The 25,272-nt window shown below is 45.0% G+C and overlaps 1 pseudogene; it reads right to left on the bottom strand.

Moving 5' to 3' along the window:
• Positions 1-25,272, bottom strand: part of LOC141191653 (uncharacterized) — an 81,245-nt pseudogene that overhangs the window by 54,501 nt on the left and 1,472 nt on the right.

Raw genomic sequence — 25,272 nt, forward strand, 5'->3', positions numbered from 1 at the left:
CCTCTGGGATCTGCTCCTGCGACATCTGCTTCTCTCACCAGTAGAGAAATTTTTACCGCACACTCATTCTGTAGGCGGCGCTGGTGATGGAGGAGACGTCAGGAACCAGAAGTTCTGGGTGGCGCAGTCTCTGTCCAGCCACTAAGATTAGGGTGCCTGGGACCTGTAGTACCATCCAGTCTGGCAGTATGGGTGTGTTTGTTGTCCAGCTGAAGTAATCTGCTCCCTATTTCAGCCATTTGGAAAGCAACGCACCCTACTAAAGCTGGAAGCATATTGCCGGAAGCTGCCAGATACAGCCTTGTCCTCCTCTGGTTCAGTCCTCTGTGCTCAGCTCCCGGCTTGTGTGTTTGTTTCCTCTTGTGATCCCGGCCCGTTTACTGACTACTTTTGTGTCTTCTGATTTTGTATTTTCTCTGCCCTCATGGTTCTGACCCAACTACCTGACTATTCTTCTTGCCCTCTCACTCCACAGAACAGTAGGTAACACCGTGGCCCAAGCCTAGGGGTCTCTGTCTAAGTCCAGATCCATGTTGAGGGGTTAAATAAGTGATGAGCCAAGTAATCCCTGGGATCTGGAAAATGAAGTAGATAGCGCCAAGCCTGTTTGTGGTAGCCTTCTTTTGAGCTGCCAGGTGACCATGAACAGTGCCCCCAATACATTGTGTCTGTAAACTATCCCAGCAAGATCTGCATTCAAATAACTAAATGGCGCTTCTTCCCTTCTTAACCTGCCATGTGCCCAGACAGTAGTGTACAATCGTATATAGGGTATTGTCGGATTCAAGAGAAGTTAGAAAATAATTTGTAAGGTCCATTTGTTTCCTATTATCCTTTGTGAAGAATCTCAAAGTTATCACCACATAAAGTGACACGTTAGATTAGAAAAATGGGGCCTGATTAAAACGCAAAACTGGCTGCGAGAACGGGTTAAATCAGAGTATTTTGGACACTAACTACTATAGTCAAAAACTGTGAGTATAGACAATAACATCTACTGAAATGATCAAACTCAACAGTCTTCATCAGTAAAAAGTGAGTAATTAGTGGTGAAACCTCTTGGCAATCTAAACTATCGTAAGGGACAATATTTTCTATCCGATGAGTTTCAAGAAGAAATATTAGACGTTCAAAGAGAACTTTTTATAATAGTGCAGAGCTGAGGTGTCTTAAATTTAGATCTCGGACATTTGGAAAAAGCAATGGAGAACGTTTTTCAAAAGACTGCCAGGGTGTAATGAGTCTCACATAAGTGAGGCCGGCCGATCCCACCACAACCTGTAAAAAAAAAAAAGAAATTTTTTTATTCTATGTTAGATCCCAAACAACAATGTATATTTGGGGAGAGACCTCCAACACTAAACTTGAGTTTAGAGAAAGTATTAGTGCTCCCATTTCAGAGATTGTGCAGTAATCTGAATTCCTTAGGATGGAAAACATAATGGAATTTATGACATGGAGTGAATCCATGAAACCAGGGCTGGAGCCACCACATCTCCTGCAGGTGTGAATAAATGTATATTACAGCCATCAGCCACGCACAGCTTAGAGATATATCATGGCACAGGTGTAATGTTTTCTGTATAGTTTATCACAATCCTGTTTGAAGTTAGATTTAAAATACATTTTAAAGTTTAGATAAAAGGAAACTATGTTGTTATTGCATCATTACCCTCTTGCTTTCTCTTACAGGCCCATCATAATATTTTTCTTCAAGTGATTTTCTCACTAGTCAGCACATTCTATGTACGCTGTCATTTGGCTTTGTGGTTTACAGATCTGGGCAGGTAAAGGTCAGTGTCTCCTAATCCCAGGGGGTAGGTGGATCCTCCAGGTTGTAAGTTCTATAGAAAAGGGCTTTCCCAATTCACAAAGTCATTTGAACATTTTCAGATGGTGGCGAATGTTATGCTCTAGCGGCAAAATGGTGATCACACGTTTGTGATACGGTCGGACTACACCACCAATAAAGCAGCCACAGCCGGTGACTGAGAAGACTATATGACCTCTCTGCATTTAGTGGTTACTACTCACCTGGGTAGTCATATGTAGGAATCTCCTCTTTACACCGCTCATCACCCCTCACATATGTCTCTGTAGTATTAATATGGGACAGATCTTCACCCTGAAAGATATATTGTAAAAGTCACAGACAGATGGAGAAGTCACATCTATGATCAGCTCTAATCCTGCCATCTCCACCGCTCTCATTACACAAGTATAAACCATATAATACTAGTGGATAAAACAAGACTGAGCATAAGACCTTCACAGCCGTCTACACATCATAGGGGAGATCTCATGGCACCTTCTCTCCATCTACCTGATGATCCTGAGGAACATTGGGATCTTCTTGTTTACAGTCCTGTGGAAGAAGAGGACGGGGACATCTGTCTGGTGTTGTCCTCTTACTGGATAGATCTGGAGGAAACACATAAGGGGCTGAATTCATTCTTTACATACAGATAATTATAGGCCGTGTGTATTTAGTCCTGTCTATTACCTGGTGATGTGAGGGGCTGGGGAACCTCCATCATGATGTCCCTGTACAGATCTTTGTGTCCTTCTAAATACTCCCACTCCTCCATGGAGAAATAGACAGCGACATCCTGACACCTTATAGGAACCTGACACATACAATGATACAGTCATCCCCCCAATCCTTTCATAGCGTTACTGTATAATATCCCAGTATTCCCAGCAGTGTCACCTCTCCAGTCAGCAGCTCAATCATCTTGTAGGTGAGTTCTAGGATCTTCTGGTCATTGATGTCCTCATGTATGAGGGGGTGAGGTGGAGACCCCGTGATTGGGCTCAGGTGTCTTTCCCATCCCTCAGACACAGGGTCCTGACAACGCTCACTAGAGGTCTTCTCCATTATTGTGTAATCCTGGTTATGGAGAGACACATTAATAAATCTCACTACAGACATTTCCAGAGTCCTCACCTCTCCAGTTCTGTCCATCTGTTATTCCCATAGATAAGAATGATGTAATGTGACGTCATCAGAATCTCTCACCTCTCCAGTAATCCGGAAGAGGATCTCTAGGGTGAGGTGTATTATCCTCTCCGCCATCTTGTGTCTGTCCATATCCATCCTTGATGGGTAAAATCAGGAAAATTCTCTTCTATAAAAGATCTGAGAGGATCCGAAATTGTAGAGACCTGAATGAGAAGAAGATGAGCCGATGTAACATCATAAAAACCCTGTGTAATAATACAATTACTGGAGATAATAAGGGGAAACATATGAGGATATTTATTATTTTACAGTATTTAGTTTTCTTCTTTACATCTAGTAATAAAACCTATATATTTTAGGCCACAGACAACAAGCAGTTTCTTCCTTGGAGTCTGCAGCTGAATACATTTCTCATAGACTCATCTTCCATAACGCTAATTCTCGTCTCATTTACAGACACTGGAATCGGCATTAGCAATACTGCAGGAGATATTCATTACACGCGACATGAGAAATAACTACTTCATGATGAGGACGACATCTTCATCTTCATCTACTACGGCTCTAGAAACATATTTGGCCAGAGTCCATCACTGACTACATCACCACCCGTCTATATGAATGTTTCCCATCTTTCCTGGTCTGTAATCTTCTATCTCGTTAGATCTTATGTCTCATTCACACATATAAGTTTGAGGCATTTAGAAAACCTTTTTTGTTTTCACAAACTCCTCGGACAGAAATTATTAGATACCAAAGTCTCCTCGTACAGTGTTTTATGGGGTTTATTTCTGGCCTTAGGCTTTCCTATACTGCAAGAAAAACACCAGAAAAAAACAGATATTAAAATGTTTCAAAAGAAAATTGGTACCAACAAATCTTGTAAAAAGAAAAAAACATGCAAAAAGAAATTTTCTTATTTTTTAATACGTTAAACATTTAAGAAAAACAAAAAACCTCTTTTGGGCATCAGGACATAGATGTACACCGCAGGGATGGCACAGGTGTGACTGCAACAAAAACCCTGGCAGTCGAACCACTTGCTGCTGACAAAAACAAACATGGCATCTCAGAAGGTTTGGTAGAGTTTAGCTGAAAGCCCCTTCTCCCCCAAGGTCTTGATAATATGGGGCCGTCTAGTTACAACGATACCATGGTAGTTTAACCACTTGCTGCTGTCAAAAGCAAACATGGCATCTAATAAGGTTTGACAAAGTTGGGCTAAATGCCCCTCCTTCCCCAAGTACTCGATAGTATGGGGCCGCCTAGTTACTACGATACTTAAATGTCTAATAATGGTGTCTGCGCCTGCAATGTACAAAAGTCTATTAGGTCGGGCCAGAGGCAGCGTTCAATAAACTTTTAACGCCCCCATACACATTAGACTAAAGTTGCATGAAAGCACTGATTTCGGGGGTTAGGTCGACTATATAATGTATTTGGGGGCCTCCTGACAGATGATGTCAGGGCAGAGAAGGATCTGGCATCCTGAATTTCAGAGGCTAATCCGTTTGTTCTTCCTGTAGATAATCCTCCCCTAGAGGAGTCTGGAGGTGACCCTCATACAGATCACAGGAAAGCTGGAATATTTGGGAGTATGGGGGAGTCTGGAGAGATAGCCGTCTGCCAAATGACCGTTCAGTCAACACTTATCTCATGTGTATGGGGCCGTTAGTATTACACTGACAGGCAGTGATAGTACACGGCACTACAGTAGTACAGTGCATCACCGGAGCGATCAGAGGCTTGTATGTTGTATGATCGCACTAATGAGAGTGGTTTAAAAAAAGTTTAACATGAAAAAAAATAGATCAGTTTTAGCAACAAGAAAAATCTGTCACTATAGGAACAACAGACTCACTGCACAATATAGGTTGAGTCACGTCCATAACAACTTTACTATACTCTATTATCCTATAGACATCCTATACACAGTGGAGTAGACTGAAATCACAGATCCCAATATAAAACATAAATATAACCATATATATATAACCCGGACCAGATGGTATGGAGATGAATGAGGGAGACCAAAGTCCAAAAATAAACTTTACTTTACAAGAACTTGATATACATCAGATAGCAGGCACAACACTTCATGGATGCTTCTTCTGTATTATGCAGAGTCAAGAACCGGTTACACGTGTCGGTACTTAACTTTTGTTATAAGCTACAACAGTCCAGCAAATCATTATAAGTAGGCCAAACATCCCGCACATATTATATATATATATATATATATATATATATATATATATATATATATATATATATATATATATATATATATATATATATATATATATATATATATATATATATATCACACACACACACATACACTGTGGCTGGTGGGGGAGCAGCAGCGTAGCGGGGCTCAGGAGGCAGGAGCCACCTACTGTAGATTACACTGTGCTCGCTGCTAAAGAAAATGAATATTCGCTGCTTCCCACGCCCATGGATGTGGGGAGCAGTGAATATTCATTCTCCTTAATAGCTCTCACAATGTTGCCGCAGCACGGCTACAGCTACGGCTCGGCGGTCACGTGTGCTCACTATTAAAGAGAATGAATATTGCTGTGGCATTTCATCTTCAGTTCTTCGTAGGAGAACTCATGTCCCAGTTTGGCGACACTGTAGCTTCCTCTCCAGACAATTGTTTGCTTAAACTCTGTTAGTCTAAGATAAGGAATCGTCCATATCATTTCCCTTCCGCTGACATCCCCACTATCATCATGGGTCACTTCAACATCCCCATTGACACTTCCCTCTCATCTGCCTTTAAGCTTCTATCTCTCACTTCCTCTTTCGGCCTCGCTCAATGGTCCTCCACAGACACACACAAAGATGTCCACACTCTGGACCTCATCTTCACCCGCCTCTGTTCCCTATCTAACCTCTCTAACTCACCTCTCCTTCTTTCTGACCACAACCTACTTACATTCTCTTCCCTCTCCTCTCGAGGTGCTCAATCCCCACTCCACAAACCTGCACGCCCTAGCAGAAATCTTAAACACCTTGATCTACGTTCACTTTCCGAGTCTCTTCTCCCTCTTGCAAACATAAGTTCCTTACACAATGCAGATGCTGCCGCTTTATATAACACCACTATATCTGCATCTCCCAAATCGGCTTCCCCTCTCAGACATACCAAAGCTCACAAAATTAACAGGCAACCCTGGCACACCAGCCTGACTAAAGAACTGAGGCGGGCTTCCAGAGTTACTGAGCAGAGATGGAAAAGATCCCACTCCAAAGAGCACTTCATGGCACCACTTTCAAGTCCACACTCACTGCAGCAAAGCAAACATACTTCTCATCTCTCATAGCTTCCCTGTCTCACAACCCTAAAAAGCTATTCAACACTTTCAATTCTTTCCTCCATCCCCCAGCACATCCTCCCTCTCCAATCATCTCAGCTGAAGACTTTGCCTCATTTTTCAAGCAGAAGATTGATAACATCAGAGAAAGCTTTGGCCGACAACCCCCACAGCCCCTGCTCATATTTACTCAGTCCTCCTCCTCCAAAACCAGCTTCTCCGCCATCACGGAAGATCAACTTTCCGCTCTACTCTCAAGATCACATCTCACCACAATGACTGCTCATTCTCCATAGTCCCACAAGCTGGCTGCCCTGGGGTAACCTTGGACTCTGATCTCTCCTTCAAACCACATATCCAAACCCTTTCCACTTCCTGCCGACTCCAACTCAAACATATTTCCCGGATCAGTACATTCCTTACTTAATAATCTGCAAAAACCATAGTCCATACCCTCATCATCTCCCGCCTCGACTACTGCAACCTCCTGCTCTGTGTGGCCTCTGTTCTAACACTCTCGCACCTCTCCAAATTATACTAAACTCTGCTGCCTGTCAAATCCACCTGTTCCCTCGCCTCTCCCCTCTGTCAATCCCTTCACTGGTTCCCCATTACCCAGAGACTCCAGTACAAAGCCCTACCCATGACATACAAAGCCATCCACAACCTGTCTCCTCCATACATCTGTGACCTAGTCTCCTGGTACTTACCTACACACAACCTTCGATCCTCACAAGATCTCCTTTTCTACTCCACTCTATGCTCTTTGTCTCTGTTTTGCTCTCGCCTTGGAATCCTGATTCCCACTGCTATTATATCTTTGTTTTCCTTCAGAACGTACCATCTGATGTCTTCCTTTGGGCACACAACACCATATCAATTCAAGTCACCAGGTAGACCAAAAATTTGTATTTCTCACTTAATTTTCCCTATCTGACTCATCACCAGGAAATTGTTCTCCTGTATGCCCATGTAGCTCAGAATGAGGCTCCTACACAGTATAATGGCCCCACACAGTAGGATGGCCCCCACAGCCCCTCATAGAGTATTATGGCCACAATAGCCTGCTAAACAAAATGAGGACACGCACTCAATATGGAGGCCATTAAAGTCCATCAAAGCACCCAACACAGTTTAATGGCCCCCAGCAGCCTCCCACTCTGCATGAGAGCCCCAACAGCCCTTCACTTAATATGATGCCACCATAATTCCTGATATTAAGAAAAAAACACACACACACACTACTCAACCAACTCCGTTCCTGGGTGCACTGCTCCGGTCTGTGCAGTGTGAGTACTGAGCTCCATACTACAGGTGTAATGTAGTGACATCATTGTGCCTGCAGTGCACAGAGACTCAGATTCACAGGCGAAGGCTGAATGATGGATCAGTGAGCTTTCGACTTCCTGATTCATTATCCTATTCAATGGTATTACCGTCACAGGAATGTGGTTGTAGCTGAAAGTTTGATGATTGGGAAGGAGAGGGTGCCCGTTGCTGACCCGCACCGAGCCCTCTCAATTCACAGGCATTATAGTGGCCACACAAAATTGTGTGTCTAATGGGTAGTACTGTGGGAAACCCTCTGCCCCCCAAATTAAAATATATGCACTAAAAACTGGACTAACAACATATATATACTTAAAACTACAAGCTGAATGGCTTACCCTATCCTGTACCTAAACAAAGCTGTTACAGCCTAAGTGCGGAGTTTGGCACCCTAAGAGACGACAGTGGCATCCAGACTCACCGGTGGCTGTCCCTCAGAAGCCCTAGATAACCCTGATTAGTATATATCAAAAAATACACTGATACATTAAAATAGGACCACGTATGTCTCAAGGTATATGTAAAGGAAAGGGTATGGTACTCTTCAGAGAATGTTTCAATAATCCGCCTCAACGCGTTTCCCCAACAGGTTCATCAGGAGACTTGATTCAGGGATGTTAATTCATGATGTTCAGCATAGTGTGCCTAATAGCCAGGTGTCCATGTTTAAATATCCCACTTCATCCAAAACCCTCCCAGACTAGGAGAACCATTCCCATTCCTAGAAGTGAATTGTCATAGGATATATAAAATGGAGTCTGTCTACAATAATGTACTGCGCTTGAGCTTCTTCTCATGCGCGAGAGGTCCGATAATGTCCATCTCCTAGTGTGCATGTCCGGAAGTGATGTGCTATAAAGTTTAACGGCAGATAAACTGATTGCTGCCACGCTACTCATACCCTTCACTGCGCATGACCGTAGTTATGCATTCCACGCCGGAGAGCATCTAGGGTAATTTTTGGCGATTGTGCATGTCCGGATGTGCCGGAGTGCATATTGAATCTGGATTGCATTCCTCCCATATAGAAAAGTCCTGTCTCTGAGATCAGCATCATGGGAGACTAAAAACAAGTATTGCACATCCTCCCATCATGCAATAGGCATGTAGATGTACTTTATCACTACATAAAATATGGGATGAGAGCCCACAGTATATTCCTAAATGGTCAAATTTGACCCTTATTACATAATTGGAGATATACAATGATCACCACACTTGTTAATTACTAAATAGTATATGTGGGATATAACTGATAAGAGCTAATTCTGATATAGGAGCTCAGATATCTTGATGAAGTAAAACAATATGTGAACCTCATTCACTGGGAACTGAGTAGAAATGGGTAGAGTATAAAATCCAAAAATGTAATTCAGAATATGGATGTATTCACACAAAACAGGCATAGGAAATTTGCTCATCAAGTCCCTTAGGGGCTCATCAATCCAGTCTGGAAATCCACTCTTTCCTTTTTGATACATCTATTGTGATCACCTCCTCTCACATTGGGTTTAACCACCTCAATGATGCAAAAGGAGAGGTTTCCGGTTTCACTCGATGTGCACTGTTCATGTGTCTCACTAATTGGGGTATCCTGACCATGGCATAAAATTACCCAAATGCCCCCTCCCCCACCCTCCTCCTAGACTGCCTCTTGGTCGTTCATACATAATCTAGGGGACAGGTGCATGTGGCCACATATAAAAGTCCTGAGGTTTTACAGTTGGAATAATCCCTCTGGAAAATGATTTTAACTGTAGAGGAACTCAAGAAAGATTTACAAGGTCTCATCCAATTACATGTACAACATTATCCACATCTAAAGAAACCGCAGACTCTTCAATCCAGCTAAGTCCACTTGGGTGCAGGTTTCTATAGAAACTATGCACTAAACGGTCCCTAATTGATCGACCCTTTCTGAAAGTTATTGTGGGAGTAGATCACACAGCACCCTCAGGTCCAGGGTTTTCTCAGGATATTAAAGATATGGTCACTCCGATTCTCATAAGTTCCTATTACTCGTGTTATCCCATCTTTTTCTTGCTCTCTTGGTTAGGTATAGAGGAGTGTCTGACTCTCCTGATTTTCTGCAAATAATCGTGTGAAATCCAAAATGTACTGTGGGTACCCTTTTTCCATGAATCTGGTGTTCATGTCTATATTAAAATCTGTGACATTAGAGCAGTCTCTTCTCAACCGTAAAAATTGGCCCTTGGATATTGCTTTTTTAAAGGAGGATGGGGTGGTGACTATCCCACTACAATAGTTTATTAGTGCTTCTAGGTTTATGGTAGATGAGTGTCCCTAGGGCCCCATCCCCTTCATTCTTGATTAGTACATCCAGGAAAGGCAACTGGTAATATTTAACCCCTTTCTGACGTATGACCTAATAGTACGTCTTGGTGACCTGGGCCTATTAGACCAATGACGTACTATTAGGTCATACGGCAATCGCGCCCGCACACAAGCGGTGCGGGGCGATCGCCGACGGGTGTCAGCTGATTGTCACAGCTGACACCTGGTACTATGTGCAGGGAGTGGTCCCGCACCGTTTCCGGCACATTAACCCCCTCAATGCTGCGATCGAAGTCAATCGCAGCATTGCGGTGGCAAGGGGAGGTGATTCGGATACTCATCTCCTCTTCCGGCCTCCAGCGCTGTCTGCCGCGGCTTCCCGGATGTTGCCATGACGACCCGATGTCGTCATGACAACATCCGGGTCACCAGACAGCAGGAAGATTCTTTAGTCATGCGCAGTGCATGACAAAATAATCTTCTCCCTGTGCAGCACTGACAGCCTGTACAACACAGGAATGGTGCTGCATTCCTGTGCTATACAGGCAATCAGAATAAAAAAAGTGAAAGTCCCAGAGTGGGACACAGAATAAAAGTCCACAAAGTGTTAAAAAATGGAAAAAAAAAAAATAAAAATTATTGTAAAAATATTATAAAAAAAATAATCCACCAAAAATAAAAATATAATGTACCCATTAATAAATATTATGGAAAAAAAAACAAAACAATAAAAGTACACATATTTAGTATCGCCGCGTCCGGAACGACCTGACGTATAAAACTGTCCCACTACTTAACCCCTTCAGTGAGCACGGTAAAAAAAAAAAAAAAAGCAAAAAACAATGCTTTATCATCATACCGCCAAACAAAAAATGAAATAACACGCGATCAAAAAGACGAATATAAATAAAAATGGTACTGCTGAAAACGTCATCTTTTCTCGCAAAAAACAAACTGCCATACAGCTCCATCAGCCGAAAAATAAAAAAGTTATAGCTCTCAGAATAAAGCGATGCAAAAAAATATTTTTTTCTATAAAATAGCTTTTATTGTGTAAAAGCGCCAAAACATAGAAAAACAATATAAATGTGGTACCGCTGTAAACGTACTGACCCGAAGAATAAAGCTGCCTTATCAATTTTACCACACGCGGAACAGCATAAAAAAAAAAAAAACATAAAAAAAATTCTGGAATTGCTGTGTTTTGTTTATTCTGCCTCCCAAAAATCGGAATAGAAAGCGATCAAAAATTGTCAAGTGCCTGAAAATGGTACCAATAAAAACATCAAATCATCCCCCAAAAAACAAGCTGTCACATGACTGTTGGCCAAAATATGGAAAAATTATAGCTCTCAAAATATGGTGATGCAAAAACTAGATTTTACCAAAAGATGCGTCTTTTAGTGTGTGACAGCTGTCAATCATAAAAACCCGATATGATTCTGGTATCTCTGTAATCGCACCGACCCGAAGAATAAAGTCGTCTAATCACTTATACTGCACGAGGAACGGCGTAAAAAATAAACTCTAGGGTTGGGCTAGGGATTTTTTTCAAAAGTTAAAAAAAAAAGATGACGATATGGCGACTAGTGTTAAGCACAAGTGCTCACTACTTGAGTTTGCATCGGGAGCTCGGGTATGCACTGAGTATCGCGAGTGCTCAAGTGACATGCTCGAGTCTCTGCCCCATATGCTTCATGGCCAAAAAACCTTGCGGGGATTGCCTGCTATGCACGGGCGATCCCCGCATGTTTTTTTTGGGGTGTCTAATAACCATGAAACATGCGAGCAGGGACTCGAGCATGTCACTCGAGCACGCACGATACATGGTGCATACCCGTGTACCTGATGTAGACTCAAGTAGCGAGCACTTGCGCTCAAGACTAATGACAACTTATTCAATATGATGACCTAATGTTGTCAAATTCTGTGTCGTACCTCTGGGTTCAAAATGTTCACTATACCCCTTGATAAAATCCTTGAGGGGCATAGTTTCCAAAATGGGGTCACGTGTGGGGGGGTTTCCACTGTTTAGGCACATCAGGGGCTCTCCAAATGTGACATGGCGTCCGCTCTCAATTCCAGCCATTTTGCGTTCAAAAAGTCACACAATGCTCCTTCCCTTCTGAACTTTGCCATGCGCCCAAACACTGTATTTTCCCCACCTATGGGGTATTGGCGTACTCAGGAGAAATTGCACAACAGTTTTTGGGGTCCACTTTCTCCTCTTACCCTTGTGAAAATAAAAAAATTTGGGCTAAAACATTTTTGTGGAAAAAGTTAGATTTTTTTTATTTTCACAGCTCCATGTTATAAACTTCTCCAAAGCACTTGGGGGTTCAGGTTGCTCACCACACATCTAGATGAGTTCCCTGAGGGGTCTAGTTTCCAAAATGGTGTCACTTGTGGGTTTTTTCCACTGCTTAGGCACATCAGGGGCACATCCGCTAAGTATTCAAGTAAATTTTACATTCAAAAAGTCAGATGGCGGTATCTGCGTGCTCAGGAGGAATTGTACAACAAATTGCATGGTGCAATTTCTCCTGTTACCCTTATGAAAATGCAAAATTGGGGGCTGAAAAACATTTTTGTGGGAAAAATGTGAACATTTTATTTTTACGGCTCAATGTTCTAAATTTCTGTGAAGCACCTGGGGGTTTAAGGTGCTCACCACACATCTACATAAGTTCCCTGAGGGGTCTAGTTTCCAAAATGGTGTCACTTGTGGGGGGTTTCCACTGTTTAGGCACATCAGGGGCTCTCCAAACGCAACATGGCGTCTGCTAATTATTCAAGCAAATTTTACATTCAAAAAGTCAAATGGCGCTCCTTCCCTTCTGAGCTCTGCTGTGTGCCCAAACAGTGTTTTTTCCCCACATATGGGGTATCTGCGTGCTCAGGGCAAATTGCACAACAAATTTTGGGGTCCATTTTTTCCTGTTACCTCTGCGAAAATAAAAAAAAGGGGTCTAAAGTAACATTTGTGTGAAAAAAGTTAAATGTTCATTTTTTTCTTCCACATTCCAAAAATTCCTGTGAAGCACCTGAAAGGTTAATAAAGTTCTTGAATGTGGTTTTGAGCACCTTGAGGGGTGTAGTTTTTAGAATGGTGTCACTTTTGGGTATTTTCTGTCATAAAGACCCCTCAAAGTGACTTCAAATGTGATGTGGTCCCTAAAAAAATGATTTTGTAAATTTTGTTGGAAAAATGAGAAATCAATGGTCATCTTTTAACCCTTATAGCTCCCTAATAAAAAAAAAAATGTTGGTTCCAAAACTGTGCTGATGTAAAGTAGACATGTGGGAAATGAAATGTTATTTATTAACTATTTTGTGTGACATATATCTCTGATGTAAGGGCATAACATTTTAAATTTTGAAAATTGCAAAATTTTCCAAATTTTCACCAAATTTCCGTTTTTTTTTCACAAATAAATGCAAGTGATATCGAAGAAATTTTACCACTATCATGAAGTACAATATGTCACGAAAAAACAATCTCAGAATCAGGGGGATCCGTTGAAGCGTTCCAAAGTAATTACCTCATAAAGTGACAGTGGTCAGAATTGTAAAAATTGGCCAGGTCATTAACGTGCAAACCACCCTCGGGGGTAAAGAGGTTAAACTCTGATATAAATCTCAGGCCCACTCTACGGCTATTGAGTTCCCTGACAAATTCAAGAAACTTTTCACTCGTTCCTGACCAGATGATAAAAATGTCGTCAATATATCTATACTAAGCCCCAAGATATGGTTGCCACCACTTATGATCATCTATGAATATTGTGTTTTCCTCCCACCAGCCCAGAAATAGGTTAGCATACGAGGGGGCACAGTGGCTCCCCATCGCAGTACCCCTGAGCTGGTGGAAGTACTTCCTGTCAAAAAGAAAGAAGTTATTATGAGTAAGAGTGAATTTTAGAAGATCCTCCATAAAGTCATTATGTCTGCTATACTCTACTGATCTCGATTTCAAGAAACATCTTACTCCTCTGATACCATCCTCATGCGGTATAATACTGTACAAAGACTAGACATCTAGTAAGGCCTGCTCCCCTACATGCATGTATACATTATTATTATTATTTATTATTATAGCGCCATTTATTCCATGGCGCTTTACATGTGAAAAGGGGTATACATAGCAAAAACAAGTACAATAATCTTGAACACAATGTGACAGCGACTGGTACAGGAGGAGCGAGGACCCTGCCCGCGAGGGCTCACAATGTACAAGGGATGGGTGAGGATACATTAGGTGAGGGTAGAGCTGGTCATGCAGCGGTGGTTACTGCAGGTTGTAGGCTTGTCGGAAGAGGTAGGTCTTCAGGCTCCTTTTGAAGGTTTCCACGGTCGACGAGAGTCTGATGTGTTGGGGTAGAGAGTTCCAGAGTAGGGGGGAAGCACGGGAGAAATCTTGTATGCGATTGTGGGAGGAGGAGATAAGAGGGGAGTAGAGAAGGAGATCTTGTGAGGATCGGAGGTTGCATGCGGGTATGTACCGGGAGACTAGGTCAGAGATATATGGAGGAGACAGGTTGTGAATGGCTTTGTATGCCATGGTTAGGGTTTTGAACTGGATTCTCTGAGCAATGCGGAGCCAGTGAAGAGATTGACAGAGAGGAGAGGCCGGGGAATAGCGGGTGGGACAGGTGGATTAGTCGGGCAGCAGAGTTTAGGATAGATTGGAGGGGTGCAAGAGTGGTAGAAGGGAGGCCACAGAGCAGGAGGTTGCAGTAGTCAAGGCGGGAGATGATGAGGGCGTGCACTAGTGTTTTAGCAGATTCATGGTTGAGGAATGTGCGGATCCGGGAGATATTTTGGAGTTGGAGTCGGCAGGAAGTGGAAAGGGCTTGGATATGTGGTTTGAAGGAGAGATCAGAGTCCAGGGTTACTCCAAGGCAGCGAGCTTGAGGGACTGGGGAGAGTGGACAGCCATTGACATTGATAGATAGGTCAGTTGGGGGGGGTGAATGGGATGGCGGAAAGATGATGAATTCTGTTTTGTCCATGTTAAGTTTTAGAAATCTAGCAGAGAAGAAGGATGAAATAGCGGACAGACATTGTGGGATTTTGGTTAGTAGGGAGGAGATATCTGGTCCAGAGAGGTAGATCTGTGTGTCATCAGCATAGAGGTGATAATGAAAGCCATGAGACTCTATGAGCTGTCCCAAGCCTAAGGTGTAGATGGAGAAGAGCAGAGGTCCTAGTACTGAACCTTGGGGGACACCGACAGATAGGGGGCGAGATGAGGAGGTGGTGCGTGAGTGGGAGACACTGAATGTCCTGTCGGTTAGGTATGAGGAGATCCAGGATAGGGCTAAGTCTGTGATGCCAGGAGATGAGAGAGTTTGTAGTAAGAGGGAATGGTCCACTGTGTCGAAGGCAGATGACAGGTCGAGGAGGAGGAGGACGGAGTAGTGTCGCTTAGATTTGGCGGTTAGTAGGTTGTTGGTGACTTTAGTCAGTGCAGTTTCAGTAGAATGGTGCGGTCGGAAACCAGATTGTAGGCGGTCGAAGAGAGAGCAGGAGGAGAGGTGGGAGGACAGTTCAGAATGGATGTGTTGTTCTAGTAGTTTTGAGGCATAGGGGAGAAGTGATATGGGGCGATAGCTAGTCAGAGAGGATGGGTCAAGGGAGAGCTTTTTGAGGATGGGTGTGATTGAGGCATGTTTGAAGCATGAGGGGAAGATACCAGTTGTTAGTGACAGGTTAAAGAGGTGGGCTAGGGTTGGGATGAAGATAGTGGTAAGGTTTGGGATGAGGTGGGACGGGATTGGGTCAAGTTCACAGGTGGTGAGGTGTGATTTGGTGAGTAAAGAGGATAGTTGATTATCCGTAGGTGGTTTTGGAGGAGGAGGGCTTAGTAGGTGTGGGGAGGGGCTGTGGGGGCTTTAGGCAAAAGCTTTGTCTGATGGTGTCAATTTTCTGCTTGAAGAATGAGGCAAAGTCTTCGGCTGAAATAAGAGGAGAGGGAGGAGGCACTGGGGGACGGAGGAGAGAATTGAAGGTGTTGAATAGTTGTTTGGGGTTGTGAGACAGGGAGGATATGAGGGATGCGAAGTATGTTTGTTTTGCTGCAGTGAGTGTGGACTTGAAGGTAGTGAGGGATTGTTTGAATGCAATGAAGTGCTCATTGGAGTGGGACTTTTTCCATCTGCCCTCGGCAACCCTGGAGGCCCGTCGCAGTTCTTTAGTTAGGCTGGTGTGCCAGGGTTGTCTATTGATTGTGCAAGCTTTGGTATGTGTGAGGGGGGCGACCGAATAGAGAGCTGCAGCTGTTGTGGTGTTGTATAAAGTGGGAGCAACATCTGCATCATGTAAGGAACTAATGTCTGTAAGAGGGAGGAGGGATTCAGAGAGTGAGTGTAGGTCAAGGTGTCTGAGCTTTCTGCGAGGGTGTGCAAGTTTGTGGAGTGGGGATTGTTGACCTGGAGAGGAGAGGGTAGAGAATGTAAGTAGGTTGTGGTCAGAGAGAGGGAGAGGTGAGTTACAGAGGTTAGATAGGGAACAGAGATGGGTGAAGATGAGGTCCAGCATGTGGCAGTCTTTGTGGGTGGGTGTGGAAGACCACCGAGTTAGACCGAAGGAGGAAGTGAGGGATAGAAGCTTAGAGGCCGCTGAGAGGTAAGTGTCAATGGGGATGTTAAAGTCACCCATGAGGATAGTGGGGATGTCAACGGAGAGGAAATTAAGTAGCCAAGTGGTGAAGTGGTCAAAGAAAGTGGTGGTTGATCCTGGGGGGCGGTAGATGACAGCCAGTTGGAGGGGGAGTAGATGCGCACGCAGTGCACTTCAAAAGATGGGAGAGTAATTGAGGGCGGCAGTGGGATATGGGTGAAGGAGCAGTTATCTGAGAGGAGGAAACCTATTCCTCCACCGTGCTTGCCGGTGGGGCGCGGGGTATGGGAGAGGTGGAATCCGCCATACGAAAGTGCAGCAGGAGAGGCCGTGTCAGAGGGGTTGAGCCAGGTTTCAGTGATGTCGAGGAAGGAAAGCTTGTTAGTGATGAAGAGGTCGTGAATGTAGGAAAGTTTGTTGCAGACGGAGAGAGCGTTCCATAGAGCTCCTGTTAGGGGGACTGGGGAAGCAGGGGCTGGGAGGATGGGTATAAGGTCAGAAGGGTTACGAGAGTTTGGGATAGATTGTGGGTAGGAGGTGGAAGTGATTGTAGGGATGTGATGTGGTGAGGAGGGCCGGGATGTGGAGAGATGTCGCCAGCAGTGAGGAGGAGCAGAGAAAGCATTAGTAGGTGGGAGCAGGAGAGGGCATGAGGTGGCTGTCTGTGTTTGGAGACAAAGGATTGTACAGTACAGACCAAAGGTTTGGACACACCTTCTCATTTAAAGATTTTTCTGTATTTTCTTGACTATCAAAATTGTACATTCACACTGAAGGCAAAAAAACTATGAATTAACAAATGTGTAATTATATACTTAACAAAAGAGTGTGAAACAACTGAAAATATGTGTTATATTCTAGGTTCTTCAAAGTAGCCACCTTTTGCTTTGATGACTGGTTTGCACACTCTTGGCATTCTCTTGATGAGCTTCAAGAGGTAGTCACCGGAAATGGTGTTCACTTCACAGGTGTGCCCTGTCAGGTTTAATAAGTGGGATTTCTTGCCTTATAAATGGGGTTGGGACGATCAGTTGTGTTGTGCAGAAGTCTGGTGGATACACAGCTGATACTCCTACTGAATAGACTGTTAGAATTTGTATTATGGCAAGAAAAAAGCAGCTAAGTAAAGAAAAACGAGTGGCCATCATTACTTTAAGAAATGAAGGTCAGTCAGTCCGAAAAATTGGGAAAAACTTTGAAAGTGTCCCCCAGTGCAGTTGCAAAAACCATCAAGCGCTACAAAGAAACTGGCTCACATGAGGACCGCCCCAGGAAAGGAAGACCAAGAGTCACTTCTGCGGATAAGTTTATCCGAGTCACCAGCCTCAGAAATCGCAGGTTAACAGCAGCTCAGATTAGAGACCAGGTCAATGCCACACAGAGTTCTAGCAGCAGACACATCTCTTCAACAACTGTTAAGGGGAGACTTTGTGCAGCAGGCCTTCATGGTAAAATAGCTGCTAGGAAACCACTGCTAAGGACAGGCAACAAGCAGAAGAGACTTGTTTGGGCTACAGAACACAATGAATGGACATTAGAGCAGTGGAAATCTGTGCTTTGGTCTGATGAGTCCAAATTTGAGATCTTTGGTTCCAACCACCGTGTCTTTGTGCGACGCAGAAAAGGTGAACGGATGGACTCTGCATGCCTGGTTCCCACCGTGAAGCATGGAGGAGGAGGTGTGATGGTGTGGGGGTCCTTTGCTGGTGACACTGTTGGGGATTTATTCAAAATTGAAGGCATACTGAACCAGCATGGCTACCACAGCATCTTGCAGCGGCATGCTATTCCATCCGGTTTGCGTTTAGTTGTACCATCATTTATTTTTCAACAGGACAATGACCCCAAACACACCTTCAGGCTGTGTAAGGGCTATTTGACCAAAAAGGAGAGTGATGGGGCGCTACGCCAGATGACCTGGCCTCCACAGTCACCAGACCTGAACCCAATCTAGATGGTTTGGGGTGAGCTGGACCGCAGAGTGAAGGCAAAAGGGCCAACAAGTGCTAAGCATCTCTGGGAACTCCTTCAAGATTGCTGGAAGACCATTTCCGGTGACTACCTCTTGAAGCTCATCAAGAGAATGCCAAGAGTGTGCAAAGCAGTCATCAAAGCAAAAGGTGGCTACTTTGAAGAACCTAGAATATAAGACATATTTTCAGTTGTTTCACACTTTTTTGTTAAGTATATCATTCCACATGTGTTAATTCATAGTTTTGATGCCTTCAGTGTGAATGTACAATTTTCATAGTCATGAAAATACAGAAAAATCTTTAAATGAGAAGGTGTGTCCAAACTTTTGGTCTGTACTGTATGTTGAGGAATAGCTCTGAGGAGGAGGTGAGATGGATGGGGAGAATGGAGGGAGAGATGAAGAGTTCCTTACTAGGTGTAGGGATGAGGGGTGGTTGTAAGAAGTGAAGGATTAAGGGGGCGAGAGTGAAAACAAAGACAAACATTGTTTACTGGGACTTAGTATCCAGTTACCTTCAGGATTAATTCTTATTTCTCATACTTCAACTAATGTCCATACTTAAGGTAATGGCCACAGACTAAAGTCTGACATAGACTCCTGGCCCGCAATATATTTGTAACAGAATGCATTCAGCTGGGAACCAGAGGGGAGTGGTCTGTGCTCATCTTGATCAGCTGATTAGGGCTGAAACAGATGCTGGATAGTCAAAGACTAAGTAAACAAGGTCATAAATGAAAGTGGGGGGTAGCTGGTGTAACTTGGAGGACATACTATTAGTAAATAGGAGTAGAGAAGTATAGAGAAATCTGCATGGGAGTCAAGACGGAAAAGCTGGGTCACATACCATTAGTAAATAGGAGTATACATAGAGGGGAGCAGGCAAAGGCAAAACCATTTTCCAGAGGGATTATTAAAACTATAAAACCTCAGGACTTATTCTAACTGCAGAACATCAGGCGGTACTATGAGAACATTATACTGTGTGGGGGGGCATCATACATACTGCATAAGGGGCATTACGCTGTGTGGGGACATTCATACTGCATAAGGGGCACAATGGGGGCATCATACATCCTCCATACTTTCGTATGGTGGATTCCACCTTTCCCACACTCCCCGCCCCAATGGCAAACATGGTGGAGGCATAGGTTTTCTCCTGTCAGATACCTGCGCTTTCACCCAAATCCCACTGCCACCCTCCGTTACACTCCCCTCTCTTGAGGCGCACTGTGTGCGCATCTATTCCCTCTCTGACCTCCAACTGGCCGTCATTTACCAACCTCCAGGGCTAGCCACCACTTTCTTAGACCACTTCACCACCTGGCTGCTTCACTTCCTTTCCGCTGACATCCCCACTATCATAATGGGTGACTTCAACATCCTCATTGACACTTCCCACTAGTCTGTCTCTAAGTTCCTATCCCTCACTTCCTCCTTCGGCCTTGCTCAATGGTCTTCTGCAGCTACTCATAAAGATGGCCACACACTGGACCTCATCTTCACCCGCCTCTGTTCCCAATCTAACCTCTCTAACTCACCTCTCCCTCTCTCTGACCATAACCTCCTCACATTCTCTACCCTCTCCTCTCCAGGTGCACAATCCCCACTCCACGAACTTACACACCCTCGCAGAAACCTCAAACACCTTGACCTACACTCACTCTCTGAATCCCTCCTCCCTCTTACAGACAAATTCCTTACACAATGCAGATGTTGCTGCCGCTTTATATAACACAATAGCTGCAGCTCTCGACTGGATCGCCCCTCTCACACATACCAAAGCTCGCAGAATCAACAGGCAACCCTGGCACACCAAACTTACTAAAGAACTGCGACGGGCCTCCAGGGTTGCGGAGCGGAGATGGAAAAGGTCTCACTTCATCGCATTCAAACAATCCCTCACCATTTTCAAGTCCACACTCACTGCAGAAAAACAAACACACTTCTCATCTCTCATATCTTCCCCGTTCCACAACCCTAAACAGCTATTTAACACTTTCAATTCTCTCCTTCGTCCCCCAGCGCCTCCTCCCTCTTCTCTCATCACAGCCAAAGACTTTGGTTCATTCTTCAAGCAGAAGATTGACACCATCAGACAAAGCTTTTGCCCAAGTCCGTACAACCCTTCCTCAGATCTAATCAACCTTCCTCCTCCAAACCCCACTTCTCCACCATTAGAGAAGGTCAAGTCTCCTCTTTACTCTCCAAATCACACCTCACCACCTGCGAACTTAACCCAATCCCATCCCACCTCATCTCTAACCTTACCACAGTCTTCATCCCAACCCTAACCCACCTCTTCAACCTGTCACTAACAACTGGTGTCTTCCCCTCATGTCTCAAACACGCCTTAATCACACCCATCCTCAAAAAGCCCTCCCTTGACCCATCCTCTCTGACTAGCTACCGCCCCATATCACTTCTCCCCTATGCCTCAAAACTACTAGAACAACATGTCCACCTTGAACTGTCCTCCCAGCTCTCCTCCTGCTCCCTCTTCGACAGCCTACAATCTGGCTTCCGACCGCACCACTCGACTGAAACTGCCCTGACCAAAGTCACCAAAGACCTACTAACCGCCAAATCCAAGCGACACTACTTCATCCTCCTCCTTCTGGACCTGTCATCTGCCTTCGACACAGTCGACCATTCCCTCTTACTACAGATTCTCTCATCTCTTGGCATCACGGACTTGGCCCAATCTTGGATCTCCTCATACCTAACAGAGAGGACATTCAGCTACTCCGACTCACGCACCACCTCCTCATCTCGCCCCCTATCTGTCGGTGTCCCCCAAGGTTCAGTTCTAGGACCTCTGCTCTTCTCCATCTACACCCTCGGCCTGGGACAGCTCATAGAGTCTCATGGCTTTCAGTATCACCTCTATGATAATGACACACAGATATACCTCTCTGGACCAGATATCTCCTCCCTACTAACCAAAATCCCACAATGTCTGTCTGCTATTTCATCCTTCTTCTCTGCCAGATTTCTAAAACTTAACATGGATACAACAGAGTTCATCATCTTTCCACCCTCTCATTCATATCCCCCGTCTGACCTATCCATCAACGTCAATGGCTGTTCACTCTCCCCAGTCCCACAAGCTCGCTGCCTTGGGGTAACCCTGGACCCTGATCTCTCCTTCAAACCACATATCCAAGCCCTTTCCACTTCCTGCCGACTCCAACTCAAAAATATCTCCCGGATCCGTGCATTCCTCAGCAAAGACTCTGCAAAAACACTAGTGCATGCCCTCATCATCTCCTGCCTTGACTACTGCAACCTCCAGCTCTGTGGCCTCCCTTCCAACACTCTTGCACCCCTCCAATCTATCCTAAAATCTACTGCTCGACTAATCCACCTGTCCCCCCACTATTCCTCGGCCTCTCCCCTCAGTCAATCACTTCACTGGCTCCCCATTGCCCAGGGACTCAAGTTCAAAACCCTAACCATGGCATACAAAGCCATCCACAACCAGTCTCCTCCATACATCTGTGATTTAGTTTCCCGGTACTTACCTGCACGCAACCTCCAATCCTCACAAGATCTCCTTCTCTACTCCCCTCTTATCTACTCTTCCCACAATCGCATACAAGATTTCTCCCGTGCATCCCCCCTACTCTGGAACTCTCTAACCCAACATATCAGACTCTCGCCTACCATGGAAGCCTTCAAAAGAAACCTGAAGACCTACTTCTTCCGATAAGCCTACAACCTGCAGTAACCACTACCCCACCACATTACTGCATGACCTCCTCTACCTCCACCCATCCCTTGTAGACTGTGAGCCCTCGCAGGCAGGGTCCTCTCTCATCCTGTACCAGTTGCTGACTCGTTTTGTTAAGATTATGTAAATGTTTTTGCTATGTATACCCCTATCACATGTAAAAGCGCCATGGAATAAATGGTGCTATAATAATAAATACTAATAATAATAATAATAATAAGGGGCACAATGGGGGCATTACACTGTGTGGGGGCATCATTCATACTGCATAAGGGGCATAATGGGGGCATTACACTGTGTGGGGGCATCAAACATCCTGCATAAGGGGCATAATGGGGGCATTACACTGTGTGGGGGGTACCATACATCCTGCATAAGGGGCATAATGGGGGCATTACACTGTGGGGGGCATCATACATCCTGCATAAGGGGCATAATGGGGGCATCATACATCCTGCATAAGGGGCATAATGGGGACATTACACTGTGTGGGGGCATCATACATCCTGTATAAGGGGCATAATGGGGGCATTACACTGTGTGGGGGCATCATACATCCTGCATAAGGGGCATAATGGGGGCATTACACTGTGGGGGGCATCATACATCCTGCATAAGGGGCATAATGGAGGCATTACACTGTGTCGGGGCATCATACATACTGCATAAGGGGCATAATGGGGGCATTACACTGTGTGGGGCATCATACATCCTGCATAAGGGGCATAATGGGGGCATTACACTGTGGGGGGCATCATACATCCTGCATAAGGGGCATACTGGTGGCATTACACTGTCGGGGCATCATACATATTGCATAAGGGGCATAATGGGGGCATTACACTGTGGGGGCATCATACATCCTGCATAAGGGGCATAATGGGGGCATTACACTATGTGGGGGCATCATACATCCTGAATAAGGGGCATAATGGGGGCATTACACTGTGTGGGGGGCATCATACATACTGCATATGGAGCATAATGGGGGCATTACACTGTGTGGGGGAATCATACATACTGCATAAGGGGCATAATGGGGGCATTACACTGTGTGGGGGGCATCATATATCTTGCATAAGGGGCATAATGGGGGCATTACACTGTGTGGGGGCATCATACATACTACATAAGGGGCATAATGGAGGCATTACACTGTGTCGGGGCATCATACATACTACATAAGGGGCATAATGGAGGCATTACACTGTGTTGGGGCATCATATATCCTGCATAAGGGGCATAATGGGGACATTATACTGTGTGGGGGCATCATACATCCTGTATAAGGGGCATAATGGGGGCATTACACTGTGTGGGGGCATCATACATCCTGCATAAGGGGCATAATGGGGGCATTACCCTGTGTGGGGGCATCATACATACCACATAAGGGGCATAATGGAGGCATTACACTGTGTGGGGCATCATACATACAGCATAAGGGGCATAATGGGGGCATTACACTGTGGGGGGCATCATACATCCTGCATAAGGGGCATAATGGGGGCATTACACTGTGTGGGGGCATCACACATACTGCATAAGGGGCATAATGGGGGCATTACACTGTGTGGGGGCAGCATACATACTGCATAAGGGGCATAATGGGGGCATTACACATCCTGCATAAGGGGCATAATGGGGGCATTACACTGTGTGGGGGCATCATACATTCTGCATAAGGGGCATAATGGGGGCATTACACTGTGTCGGGGCATCATACATCCTGCATAAGGGGCATAATGGAGGCATTACACTGTGTCGGGGCATCATACATACTGCATAAGGGGCATAATGGGGGCATTACACTGTGTGGGGGCATCATACATCCTGCATAAGGGGCATAATGGGGGCATTACCCTGTGTGGGGGCATCATACATACCACATAAGGGGCATAATGGAGGCATTACACTGTGTGGGGCATCATACATACAGCATAAGGGGCATAATGGGGGCATTACACTGTGGGGGGCATCATACATCCTGCATGAGGGGCATAATGGGGGCATCATACATCCTGCATAAGGGGCATCACACATACTGCATAAGAGGCATAATAGGGGCATTACACTGTGTGGGGGCATCATACATACTGCATAAGGGGCATAATGGGGGGCATTACACATCCTGCATAAGGGGCATAATGGGGGCATTACACTGTGTGGGGGCATCATACATCCTGCATAAGGGGCATAATGGGGGCATTACACTGTGTCGGGGCATCATACATCCTGCATAAGGGGCATAATGGAGGCATTACACTGTGTCGGGGCATCATACATACTGCATAAGGGGCATAATGGGGGCATTACACTGTGTGGGGCATCATACATCATGCATAAGGGGCATAATGGGGGCATTACACTGTGTGGGGGCATCATACATCCTGCATAAGGGGCATAATGGGGGCATTACACTGTGTGGGGGCATCATACATCCTGCATAAGGGGTATAATGGGGGCATTACACTGTGTGGGGGCATCATACATCCTGCATAAGGGACATAATGGGGGCATTACCCTGTGTGGGGGCATCATACATACCACATAAGGGGCATAATGGAGGCATTACACTGTGTGGGGCATCATACATACAGCATAAGGGGCATAATGGGGGCATTACACTGTGGGGGGCATCATACATCCTGCATAAGGGGCATAATGGGGGCATTACACATCCTGCACAAGGGGCATAATGGGGGCATTACACTGTGTGGGGGCATCATACATCCTGCATAAGGGGCATAATGGGGGCACTACACTGTGGGGGGCATCATACATCCTGCATAAGGGGCATAATGGGGGCATTACACTGTGTCGGGGCATCATACATACTGCATAAGGGGCATAATGGGGGCATTACACTGTGTGGGGCATCATACATCCTGCATAAGGGGCATAATGGGGCATTACACTGTGTGGGGGCATCATACATCATGCATAAGGGGCATAATGGGGGCATTACATTGTGTGGGGGCATCATACATCCTGCATAAGGGGTATAATGGGGGCATTACCCTGTGTGGGGGCATCATAC

This window comes from Phyllobates terribilis, unplaced genomic scaffold (genome assembly GCF_046119375.1).
Source record: "Phyllobates terribilis strain yellow unplaced genomic scaffold, ASM4611937v1 Scaffold_49__1_contigs__length_9717188, whole genome shotgun sequence".
NCBI lineage: Eukaryota > Metazoa > Chordata > Amphibia > Anura > Dendrobatidae > Phyllobates > Phyllobates terribilis.